The sequence below is a fragment of the Ambystoma mexicanum genome, chromosome 4q (genome assembly GCF_040938575.1).
Source record: "Ambystoma mexicanum isolate Mex_15411 chromosome 4q, UKY_AmexF1_1, whole genome shotgun sequence".
In the NCBI taxonomy this organism is placed as follows: Eukaryota; Metazoa; Chordata; class Amphibia; order Caudata; family Ambystomatidae; genus Ambystoma; species Ambystoma mexicanum.
In genome coordinates this window covers 783,156,762-783,168,529 of record NC_090928.1, presented here as the reverse complement: position 1 = coordinate 783,168,529, position 11,768 = coordinate 783,156,762, and positions in this window count along the sequence as shown.

The following is an 11,768-nucleotide window of genomic DNA, read 5'->3' as shown; positions in this document are numbered from 1 at the left end:
GTTTTTAGTGGTTGTGTGGATTTTGTGGTTTTATAGGTGTACGGCGTGTTGTTTCCCGTTCCGGGCCCATGTTTTTACTTCCGTTTCTGTATATTTACGGTCACCGTACTTTCCGGTTGGCGCTCACTGCGGTGTCCGCTAAGATGGGTGGCGGTATTGCACCTAGGGCGCCGTACGGCGGCGGTGTGGGCCGTTTTGGGGTCATTTCCGCCATCGCGGACTTTGCACTTCCGCCATGCCGTGGTGCTCGTGCCCGATGGGTCGGAATGGGCCGCACTTTGCTCCATCGTGCAATGGCGGAAACGCTATTTACGCTGTGGCGGTCCGGTCAGTCACTTTCCGCCAGGGTCGTAATGAGGGCCTATGCCTTCTTTGTATCCAGCTTGATGTCCTAATCTGTAACAGCGCCACGATGCCCCGTCTGATGTGCGCTTTAAAAATCCAAACAAATAAATAAATACATAAATCACCCAATTAGCAGTCATGGTAATGTCATGCATCATCTCAGTACTTCTAAAAACATGGCACAATCAAATGGGGACAACTAGATCTAGTGAATGACTTATTTGTCATTTAGAACTGTCCATCAAAAGTATTATAATAATTGGCACCCTGGGCGGGGGCGCCAGCCAATCTGGGAGCTTGGAAGGCAGGGTGAATCCTTTGGTATTTCCTGCATTCTGAGCTCCCCCACAGCTGCGCACCCCTTGCCCTGTGCTGTCTTTGCTCCCTCACACCACCCCCATAAAGCCGTTAGCACCTGCGAGTAAGTACACGCGGGTGCTAAAAGCAATATCAACCTTAAAAAAAAATATATACCTTTACTCCGTCCTGCGAGACCATGTCGGCAACAGGAGTCTGTCTTCGGTGCTCATTCAGGATCAATACTTAAGATGGACTCTGTTGCATGTCACCCCTGTTGGGAGACATGGTAGCTCCCAGGGTTGTTGTCCTGATCACGTGGGGGAACTAGGTGACCAGGCTAATAAAAACAGCGAGCCGCTTCCGGCTCATCAGTCGATCCAATCCTGACTCCGGTGTCGTCTCTGTCTGGCACCATGCTGGTGCAACACCGCATGCTGTGGGCCCAAGGACAGGGCTCAGCCCGAGGACGGTGCCCCTGCTGGGCAACGTCGTCCCTTGTAGGTATTGTGGCCATGTGAACATGGCTACCGGTGCGACCCCGGCCTGGGTACCCCCAGAGCTGGGGCCGCAGCATGCTGAGTGCCCCCAGCCACGTGGGTTGCTCCAGTGATCCGGAGCGAGTGGGGTGATCCCCACTCCTTTGTCTGCGGCGTGACTGCCGCACTGAGGGTCCATGTCGGGTGCTCCCGACATCCACAGGGGCCTGCCCGGTGATCCGAGGCAGACAATCAAGGAGGTGATAGCTATTCGCACTCTGGAGTCCTGTCCAGGGTGCGAATCGTTTTTACATTTTTTTCAATGGCAGTGGGCGGAGACGGGAAGGAGCGATCTGGACCTAGCCTTGGGTTTTCAGGTGGTTGCTAGTAGCTTTTACACAGTTGTGTGTTGCCTAACCTTTTGTGTAAATATGCGGCAGAGATGCAGTCAGGAGACCCAGCAAGTAAGTGGGTTGGGAGGCGGGGGGGGGGTGACGTTTGGGGAGGATGGCTGGTAGAGGTGTTAGGGAGGGACCAATGTGTAGGGGCACCTAAAAAAGATGCGGCACCTGGCTAAGGGCCTCGGGTGGCTTAAAAAATGCAGGTGGTACACTGTTAGTTCTCACCCGCATTTCCAGCCACCTAATTGGCTGAGAACCCATCACCAGGTGCACATATTTTCTTACAGCTCAGAACTCCTGAGCCAGCCATCCATTAATTCAAAAGAGATTAGCAGTAGGGTCAAGCCCCAGGCTTTGATGTTGTGCCAATAGATATATAGAAAGATAAATTAGCCATCTGACTCCCTGTCCTAACACAGTTATTTAATGTCACTTGGAACGGTATTACCCAAATTGACCTTTTACAATTGACCTTTTGTCCTAATTGACCTAATTATAGTGGTCCTAATTGACCTTCCGCACAATTGCCCTTTATATTATTTTAGTTATTTTATATATGTATTGGGTTGGTGGATTATAAATAATATAAGGGGATTGGGTGGGGGTTGTGGGGGGTTTCCCCCGTATATATGTCCTAATTGACCTTTTAAATTAGGTCAATTCTCCCAAGGTCAATAGTGAAAAGGTCAATTAGTATACATCCCGTGGAACTGGGCAAAATTCCTCCAACATGGGCAAAGGCTATTATCAACCCTTTACAAGCAGGCTTTCAAAACGGCATGAGAACCGTTGGACACACTTTTAGACTCCCCTGTACAGCTGAGAAATGTATGCCCTTAGGGAAATAGAGACTAGATCGGGCATTTGTAGATATTCGGGCATCTTGGCACTGTCTCCAAGAAACTTCACGTGACACATTAACCAATTTGCAAATTCCAGAATTAACTCTCAGGTTGATTATGCATTTATCTTTATCTTTCTGCAACAGCATTGTGTCTCATTTGTAGTTATCAATTAACTTATTTAATGAGACTAGTGTCTTACCTGCAGTCATTAATTAACTCCTTATTGAGGCAAGTGGATTCTGTGAAACAAATTGTGATAGTGTGATGTTTTTAGGATTTTAAATTAAAATAAAGCTAATTGATGCTGATTCATAAATGTTACAGGCCCTCCACTCTATTTCGTAATGTCAACATTGAATTCGCCACCTCCATTAATCTTCCAGAGTGTGGTTTAATATCTTCTCGGATACTTTGAAGATCACAGTGCATTGCCATTGTGCATGTGTCAATGGAAATTACTATAGCCTGGAAAACAGTCATTTGTCCCAGCAACCTTTTTAAAACAGATTGTTCTATGGGACACTGCTAAGGCTTGAGAGTGGCACCATTAGTTCTGGCATCATCAGCAGGAATTGAGGCTGAAGGTTACAAGGAGACAGTAGCATCCATCACGTGGAAGCTTAATTTCTTGGTGAGCAGGTGGAGTAATAAAAATAGATATAAAGGTGTCAGTCTTCTTCTTTACAATGGAGAGTAATCTGAAACAGTAGGCATGACTGCCAAAGCACACTTTTATTCACTCAGTGTTTACCAATGCAAACCATCATTCATGTTTTAAGGGACGTGAAACAATTGAGATAAGTATTTTCCCATTCATCATGTCAATTAGGTCCATAGGCGTATACTGAAACAAATGGGTTCGGCAAAGCACAGTAAACACTCTGACATGTCCACCGGATTTGTAGTCGCCGTTCTTTATCAAAGACATCTTCAAAGCAATGCTGCATGGCTGAATGACCAGTCCTGCAAATAGCCAAAGGAGGGAGCACACTCCGAGTAGTTGCTTTCGTGAACATTTTTTTAATTTTTTTATTTATTGTGCATTTATTTGTTAGGCGATATATACAGCAGGTCAATTCTTGTTTCAAAGCGCCCACAGGGCAACTGGGAGGGAAAATTGGATTGGAAACAAATACAGTAGAGTAAAAAAAGAAGAAAAAAAGGCAGGTGTTGCCATGTCAGCATTTTATAAATGACTCTGGGCTTGTTTTTGCCCAAAGTCGCTTATAATATTCAGAGGTCACGTTTCGCCGTTTTTGTTTCCATATTTCTATAAACGTTCGCTTGTAATTGGGCCTCTTTCACTTTCCAGCAATGCCCATTCATTGCCCATGTCATGGCCAAGCTGAAAGACACAGAGTGTGAGGCTCTGTGTCGGGCACCTTGACAAGGAACTGCAATTACCTTGGATTGCTTTCCTTTGTTGCCAGCAGCACCTTTCTTAGATGTGCTTATTCATGAATGTTAGACAATTGGCACTGTGATGGGACATATCAAAATGAAAGACCCCACAAAGCTCCAGAAGCAAAACGGTGTCTAGTTTCATGGACAATTAAAGTGAGTAAGAGAATATAGCTCCTTTTTTAAAGTTTTCTTTATATCAATGGTGTCGCACAGCGTGACATGCAAAAAACATAACAGCAAAGTTCAGGTTTGTGACAAACCAGCTCTATACCCGTGTATGTGAAACACATTGTTTATTGGCGATATATAAATGCACTATCACATCATATCATGTGACCTAATTACACAACTTTTTTATTGCGTCTCTTAAAGGGCTCTAAGTACTGCTGTATGAAGTGGAGATGTTTTAAGTCCCCATTTCGTTGCATTCTAGGGCATGTGGTGTTCTACTCAGGTTGTGGAAAATAAAGCTACAGTGATATTCGTTTAGTTCAACATGTTTCTGAAATTATTTAGAAATCGTCAGATTGCTTTAATTTGATATTTGCATATTTCGCAAGGAAACTTTATAAGACGGTGTTACCGTAGGCCTTGAAATCAAAGCCTTAAATATGTGTACCAAATAGAGCTTGGAAGGTATATGGTCAAGTACCTAAATTGCAGTGGCTTAAAATTCCGGTTTCACTGATTTGCCAAAATTGGTGATCCGCGGCAAATATTTAATCTCGCTGTGATATAACCGTAAAAATAAGGAGTGCTCAAGTTTACACTAACTGGAACAATGTCCACCTTACAAAGGTGCAGATTTAATGATTTTAAAGACAAAATGATGTTCCTGTGCTTCTCAGTTAGTGGCCCCAGAGGGGTCACCTAGAATTGCTTTATTGTTGGACTGGCCCTCCCTTCGTCACATATCACTTGATTTGACAATCAAATATATAGTTTTACCAGCCAGTCAATGCACCAGAGAATCTAGTATAGAGGATTGGCTGTGGCAGAAGCAACATTTTTTTTTTATTTTTGTATTTTGTGTTAGTATATAGTTTATTACAAACTTGTAAATTGCTTTTTCTCACAGAATTTCGTCCTCTGTTAGTGCTCGTCACCGAAGTTGCCTGGCCCGTCGAGGGTACTGCCCCACTGGAGAGTGAATGAAACATTTTTCTACGTGCGGTTATGCCATTCTATTGAGACGTGTACAGCACCTACTGCCCTTTTCATTGTTTCTTAGAGCTTCAGGGTCTGCAAGAGGTGGGAGAGGACACTAACGCAGGTGAGGGCAAGGTTGTTTTGTTGTAATGCTGATGGGTGGCAATCTGAAAAGGTATGGCTCTCTGTGGTGTGCAGTTTGTGTTATTTTGTGATTTTTATTTTAGTGCATTGGTTAATGTGTACTCCCAGTTGCTAATGTAAATTGTGTGTGTAGTTGTCTGTAGTGGGCTTTGGAGTATTATTTTGGTGTATCTCTAGTGGGCTAGTGTGGTGTTTAAGGAAATGTGTAGACGTCTGTCTTCAGGTAGTGTATTTTTCATTGTGTAACCATTTTTTTGGTGAAGGAATTGTGTTGTTGGTCAGGATGGGAGGTACAATGATTTTGAGGTGGTTATTTTCACCATATCTTGCTCAACAGACCACCTAATAAAAACTAGGGACAACCTTGTTCACTTTGGAAACATCACAGTTGGCCGAATGTATTTGCTTGTATCCACACAAAACATTCTTTCTCCAGCTTCTATTCCTTGTTATGCGATATTAAGTGATGTTAAGCTAAGTGATGCTCTACCAGGTGGCCAGGCCATGGCACACATTTGGAAAGCACAATTTCGAGTCAGTAGCCCAGACCTACTGTTTCACTAGCCGTGTGTCAAATTTTGGGTTTGAGTGAGTATTCAGAGGAAATTCAGCCAAAATCCAGCTATTCGGCTTCGTCTGAATAGCTGGTAGAGTAGTCCCTTGAAGCCGAACGTATTGTCCACTTTCCATGATTAGCTATCCGTATCTGTGTTTGAGAGAGTTAGCCAATTATAGAAAGCAGGAACAGGCTGCAGAAGTCAAATACGTTCTTGCCTTATTGCCTGCTGCAGTCTGTCCCAGCTACAAGGCCACAAGGTAGGCCTCTGCCCCTGTGGCTAGGGGTCAGCGCTGTTTGGCCCAGCAGCCCCCATTGCTGCATTAAAAATATAAAATAAGGCAGCATTAGGTGCAGCGGTGGCAAGGCCCCAAACCCCCTCCCCCCCACGCCCCATGGTTGCTGGGGGTCAACGGTCCTTGCACTGGTAGACCCCCACTAATTACAAAAAAGGGATGGCCCAGCGGGCGCCGGAAAGGCAAGACCTGGTGACCCTCGCAATTTTTGCTGGGGGATCGCCAGGCCTTGCCATGGTGGCCCCACAAATTATGTTTTTTTAATGCAGCTGTGGGAGTCACCAGTGGAAGACCCAGCTACCCCCACAATTGTTGCTGGGGGGGTCACCGGGCCTTACCCTTGTGGCCCCCTTACACATTTTTAAAAAAGCATCAGCGGGGCTGTCAGAGCAAGACCTGGTGACCCCTGCAATTGTTGTTGGGATACACTCTGTCTAGTCCTGGAAGATACCCACTCATTAAAATAAAAATGAACCAGCGGGGGGCACCAGGCAAAGACATTTCTAGAGACCTGATCTCCCATATTACAACGGCAGTAAAGTTGTAATTTCAAGAGGGGATAATTCCCAGCACTCTGAAGAATGCTCATGTGCTTCCTCTTTTGTAGAAGCCCTCTCTTGACCCGGGTGTGCTTGCAAACTTTCGCCCCATCGTTCTCCTCCCGGCCTTGATGAAGGTTTTGTAAGCTCTCGTTTCTCCACTTCTCTCATCCTTTCTGGAGACTTCCAGGTTTTTTGCTACTTTTCAGTCTGGCTTCGGCCAGGAAGGGGAACTGAGTCAGTACTTAACTCCGTGCTGGACGATCTAACCCGACCGAAGAGCTCCTACCCCGCCGACCAGGGCGGGGTAGGAGCTCTTCTCCTACTGGACCTATCAGCAGCGTTCGATACTGTGGATCATTGCACTCTGATCTCTCGATTGTGGAGCGCTAGCCTAGGGGGTCACATGTTGAGCTGGTTCACTGCCTTCCTTCGGATCGGTCACAATCAGTCTTTCTGCCTCCTTTTTGTTCAAAATCTATGTCACTGTTGTGCGGAGTCCCACAGGGATCCGCTTTGCCGATCTTGTTCAACATTTATATTCGTCCCCTTCTTCTTCTTATTCTGTCACATGGCTTTCGCTTTTACTCCTACGCGGACACGCAGATCCTGGTTCACTTGGATCTCTCTCGCTCTGAAACTGTGTCCCGGCTTAGGAGCTGCCTCGAGGATCTTGGCGCTTGGATGGCAAATAATTTGCTTAAACTTAATGGCAGTAAAACCGAGGTTCTTGTGGTAGGCACGACTAGTTCACTCTCCTTCTGTACTCCAGACTTCTGGCCTGTTTCTCTTGGCCCATTCCCTCTTCCATCCTCTTTGGTGAAAACCTTGGGGGTGAAGCTTTCATCCCCCCTGTCTATGGCAGAGCAGGTGAGTGCAGTTTACAAATCCAGCCACTTCAAACTTCGCACCCTGCAGAAGGTTCTCCCTTTTATTCCCTGTCACTTCCATGCCCCTGTGGTAGCGGCACTTGTTCTTATTACAACTCACTATTGCAACTCACTGTACTATGGCCAACCGCATTACTTGATAAATCGTATTCAGATGCTCCAGAGTGCTGCAGCCAGAGCAATCTTGCACCCTCCGGCACAAGCACACATGTCGCCGCTTCTCAGACAGTTGCACTGGCTTCCGATTGAGAAACGGATCCTGTTCAAATCAATGTGCCTGGTGCACCGGGCCTTCTACAAACTAGGAGCTGAGTACCTTCAGGAAAAATGTGTCCATTATGTTCCTGCTCGCCCGCTCCGTTCCCAGGCTGTCCTTTTGCTATCAGTCCCTTGTGTCCGACGGTCACAGACTGGTGACCATGCCTTCTCTGTGGAAGCCGCAAGGATGTGGAATCTGCTGCCTTGGGCTCTACGAGCTACTACCACCATTTGGCTTTCCCGCGGTCTTCGAAGACCCTCCTTTTTTAGGTTTCCACTCTGCTTAATCACTCCCTCATCTCTACTGCTTAGCGCCAAGATGCCCTTGGGCGTATGTGCACTGTACAAATACATTTAACATAACATAACAGGGTAAGACTGGCATCCCTCCCAGTAGTTGCTGGAGGGTGTTGCAAGGTATTGCCCTGGCAGCCCTCTCCCACATTTAAAACAAAAAGCGGCAGCGGGGGTCGCCATAGCAAGACTCAGCTGCCCTTGAAATTGTTGCGGGGGGGGGGACACTAGCCCTTGCCCTGGTATCCCACTGGCTCATTTAAAAAATAATGCACCAGAAGGGGCCACAAGGGCAAGACCCGGCGACCCCCACAATTGCTGCTGGGAGGTCACTGGGCCTTGTCCTAGCAGCCCCCCGCCCATTTAAATGAAAAATATGCGCCAGTGGGGGCTCCCAAAGCAATACACAGCGACACCCGCAATATAACAGGGCCTCACAAAATACTGTGATCACACACCCCTCTCCAGTTAAAGCACCATAGTGAGGGCTGACATTCCTCTGCTCCAGTCCATACCATCAAAATGGAGCAGGGCTTCCCTTTTACACTCAAAAGCAACAAAGAAACGGTTATTTACACCATTTTCTGGGTGCTGGTAGAGAGAGTCCCAGATTCAGGTGGTCTTCGTTGGTCTCTTGCCACGCCACACTTCAGGATACCATTCTTTAGTGAGACATATGGCAATGGCAGATACGTGTCTAGCACTTGCCTTGAGATATTGTCATGTTAAAGGATAGTTCCGGGACTTTTTTTTTATTGTTCCTATGGTTCGGCCATGTGTTTTTAAGCATAAATCGGTAGATCGTAGAAAACTTTCCTATGGACCTTACCCGACTTTTCGTCCATTAACGCACTCGAAAACATCCGCCATTTTATGATAATCCTCTCACTTGCCGCATCGCCCTGGCTCACCTGCTTTTGCGGCACTAAATCAAATCCCCCGCCCCTGAGCCTGACATCAGCAGACGCGTACCGCCCATTTCCCGTTTCGTGTCAACAATCGCTGCGCCTCAGCTAATGAAGTGTCGCCATGGAAATGGCAGGACGCCTCTTTCCTCAATAAGTATAAACAGACCGTTTCACAACACACAGCAGCAGATTTTCGAATCCATTCCTCTCTCTGTGTTACTTTGAGTATTCTGTGACTCGTTTCTGTGCTCTGGTCAGCTACCTTCGTTGATTGTAGCCCGTGTGAACAGATACCAGTACCACCGCTATAAATTATTTTACTTTCTTTACCACATAATGGCTACAATAATGCCGTATATGTACGAGCCCGAGTACACCGAGGAAGAACTACTGGAAAGGCAAGCACGTGAAAACGATGGGGATTCGGACGGCAGTTGGGAGGACCAGTCAACGGATGAAGAGCCTGGACCATGTCGCATGGACGGCGTCTCCACCTGGTGCACGTGCAATCGGTGCAAGCTAATGCCAACTGAGGAGGAGAACTGCTGCTGCCGAGAAAACTCGGGATGCCTGGCCTACATTTCGGAAGGCGAGCAAAGTCTGCAGGAAGGCGAGCAAAGTCCGCAATGCATCACCGAGCTGCCAGAGTTCAGGGAAGCCTGCCTCTCACGGACCGTGTTGAGGATGATGATGGTGCTCTGTTCGTCCGCGTAATCCGAGTAACGAGTAAGTATACTCTGGTTGTGATGTCAGTGATGCCACTACTATGTCATGGTCGTCTCCCACATATAAAATTACATCTACATATCATTCGAATGCATGTAAATTGGTTCCATATTGTGCATTTTCTAGATAGAATATTTTTCAAAGCAGAATGACATTTTTTACCTGAATCGATAGTGATAAAGTTTTGTCATTTTAATACAGTTTGCATCTTTCATTTTCACAGGTGGTACAGGCTGGTGGCCTATCGTTGCTTCACTTGGTGGCTTCACGGGAGGCTCGGACACCGCGTTCGGAGAGTAATACCTGCCTGTGCGGTACTTGCCATTAGACAACATTTCCCCAGCGACAGTGGACAATACCGCGGATTTTCCCTGGATGTGCTGCAACCGCAAATTTACAATGTGTAATGTTTATTATTTATGTTCAATTGAAATTAAGATCCAAAATAAAACCCAATATATATTTTAACAATGGTTGTTTTGATTTGTCCAAGCGTTGGCAATAAAAGGAAGGCCGTTGTATTTTATTGATACAAAACATGGTTATAGGTAAATATGGTTGATCATAATAAATCATCCTTTTGGTCACCGGGTACAGAGATGACCCCCTCTGGCCCGTGCCGCCTTGCCACCACAGGCCAGCCTGCTGCTGACTAACTGCCTAGGCATCCAGGGTCTCCAGGGTGAACTGCACCCATATATTCTCCTGGGAGGGTGAGGTATTTATAAACTCACCCCCCTGCCTTCCATGTACTAGATCCTGCAGCCAGCCTCTTACATGCAGTTAGATGGCCTCTCCTTGGTGAGGCCCTGCGGCAAACGAGTCTTGTCTGCACGACCACCGCCCCAATCCACCCCCCGCCCTATCAAAGGCAGTTCGCACCGGGGTAGTTGTGCAGGCAACTGAAGCAGTCAGGGAGCGATAAAGGCCAAGAGGTGCCAAAGACCATGTACACTTCAAAGTGGTCTATAGAGCATGGGTTGTTGTTCCCATGTCTACCTCCAGACCCCGTGTCTCCTGCCAAGCATCCCCCCTCACGCTGGACGGCCCCCTGCAATCCACATAAGTGTGTCTCCATTCACGAGTCTTCCTGTGTCTTGTCTGCACGACCACCGCCCCAATCCACCCCCCCGCCCTATCAAAGGCAGTTCGCACCGGGGTACTTGTGCTGGCAACTGGAGCAGTCAGGGAGCGATAAAGGCCAAGAGGTGCCAAAGACCATGTACACTTCAAAGTGGTCTATAGAGCATGGGTTGTTGTTCCCATGTCTACCTCCAGACCCCGTGTCTCCTGCCAAGCATCCCCCCTCACGCTGGACGGCCCCCTGCAATCCACATAAGTGTGTCTCCATTCACGAGTCTTCCTGTGTCTTGTCTGCACGACCACCGCCCCAATCCACCCCCCCGCCCTATCAAAGGCAGTTCGCACCGGGGTACTTGTGCTGGCAACTGGAGCAGTCAGGGAGCGATAAAGGCCAAGAGGTGCCAAAGACCATGTACACTTCAAAGTGGTCTATAGAGCATGGGTTGTTGTTCCCATGTCTACCTCCAGACCCCGTGTCTCCTGCCAAGCATCCCCCCTCACGCTGGACGGCCCCCTGCAATCCACATAATGCCACGACATATACACGTCATTCATTCACAAACACACCCCTGTTTCGAATTCTTTATAACCCACTTCATATTTCTAATGAGCACTTCTTTGTGCTTTGCTAGTCAACCCGTGAAGGTGCTGGTTATCTGCTCTTCGTCTCTGTGAACTTCCGTGACCACTTCGAGGAAACTCGTCAGATTGCAACCTGTGAACTGCTCCCTGTTCTACGACAAGAAACTACTCTGATCCCTGCATCTAACTGTTTGTTCGTCAAGGTAAGGCCATGTACCATAATCATTTTGCGTCCAATTTCTTTTCGTTCAAGACAGTACATGCAAGGAACTAGTCACATGTTCTGAGTTTACATTGGTATTCATAGAGAATTGTTGATCTTTTCTTTTCAGAACTTTCCACAATGCCTGCCTGTTCCATTGGCGGTTGTCCTTCGAAGACCCATAATAAATCAGAAGGTACTATAATGCATGTTTTCCCTAAGACAATAGATCAGATAAGAGAATGGGTCCGATATTGCGGATATCCACCGTCTGAGCTTGAAAGTAGAGTCCTAGAGGTCTTTGCGGACAAGAGGGGTGATCGATACCGCATCTGCAGCAGGCACTTTACCTCTGACATGTACTCCACAT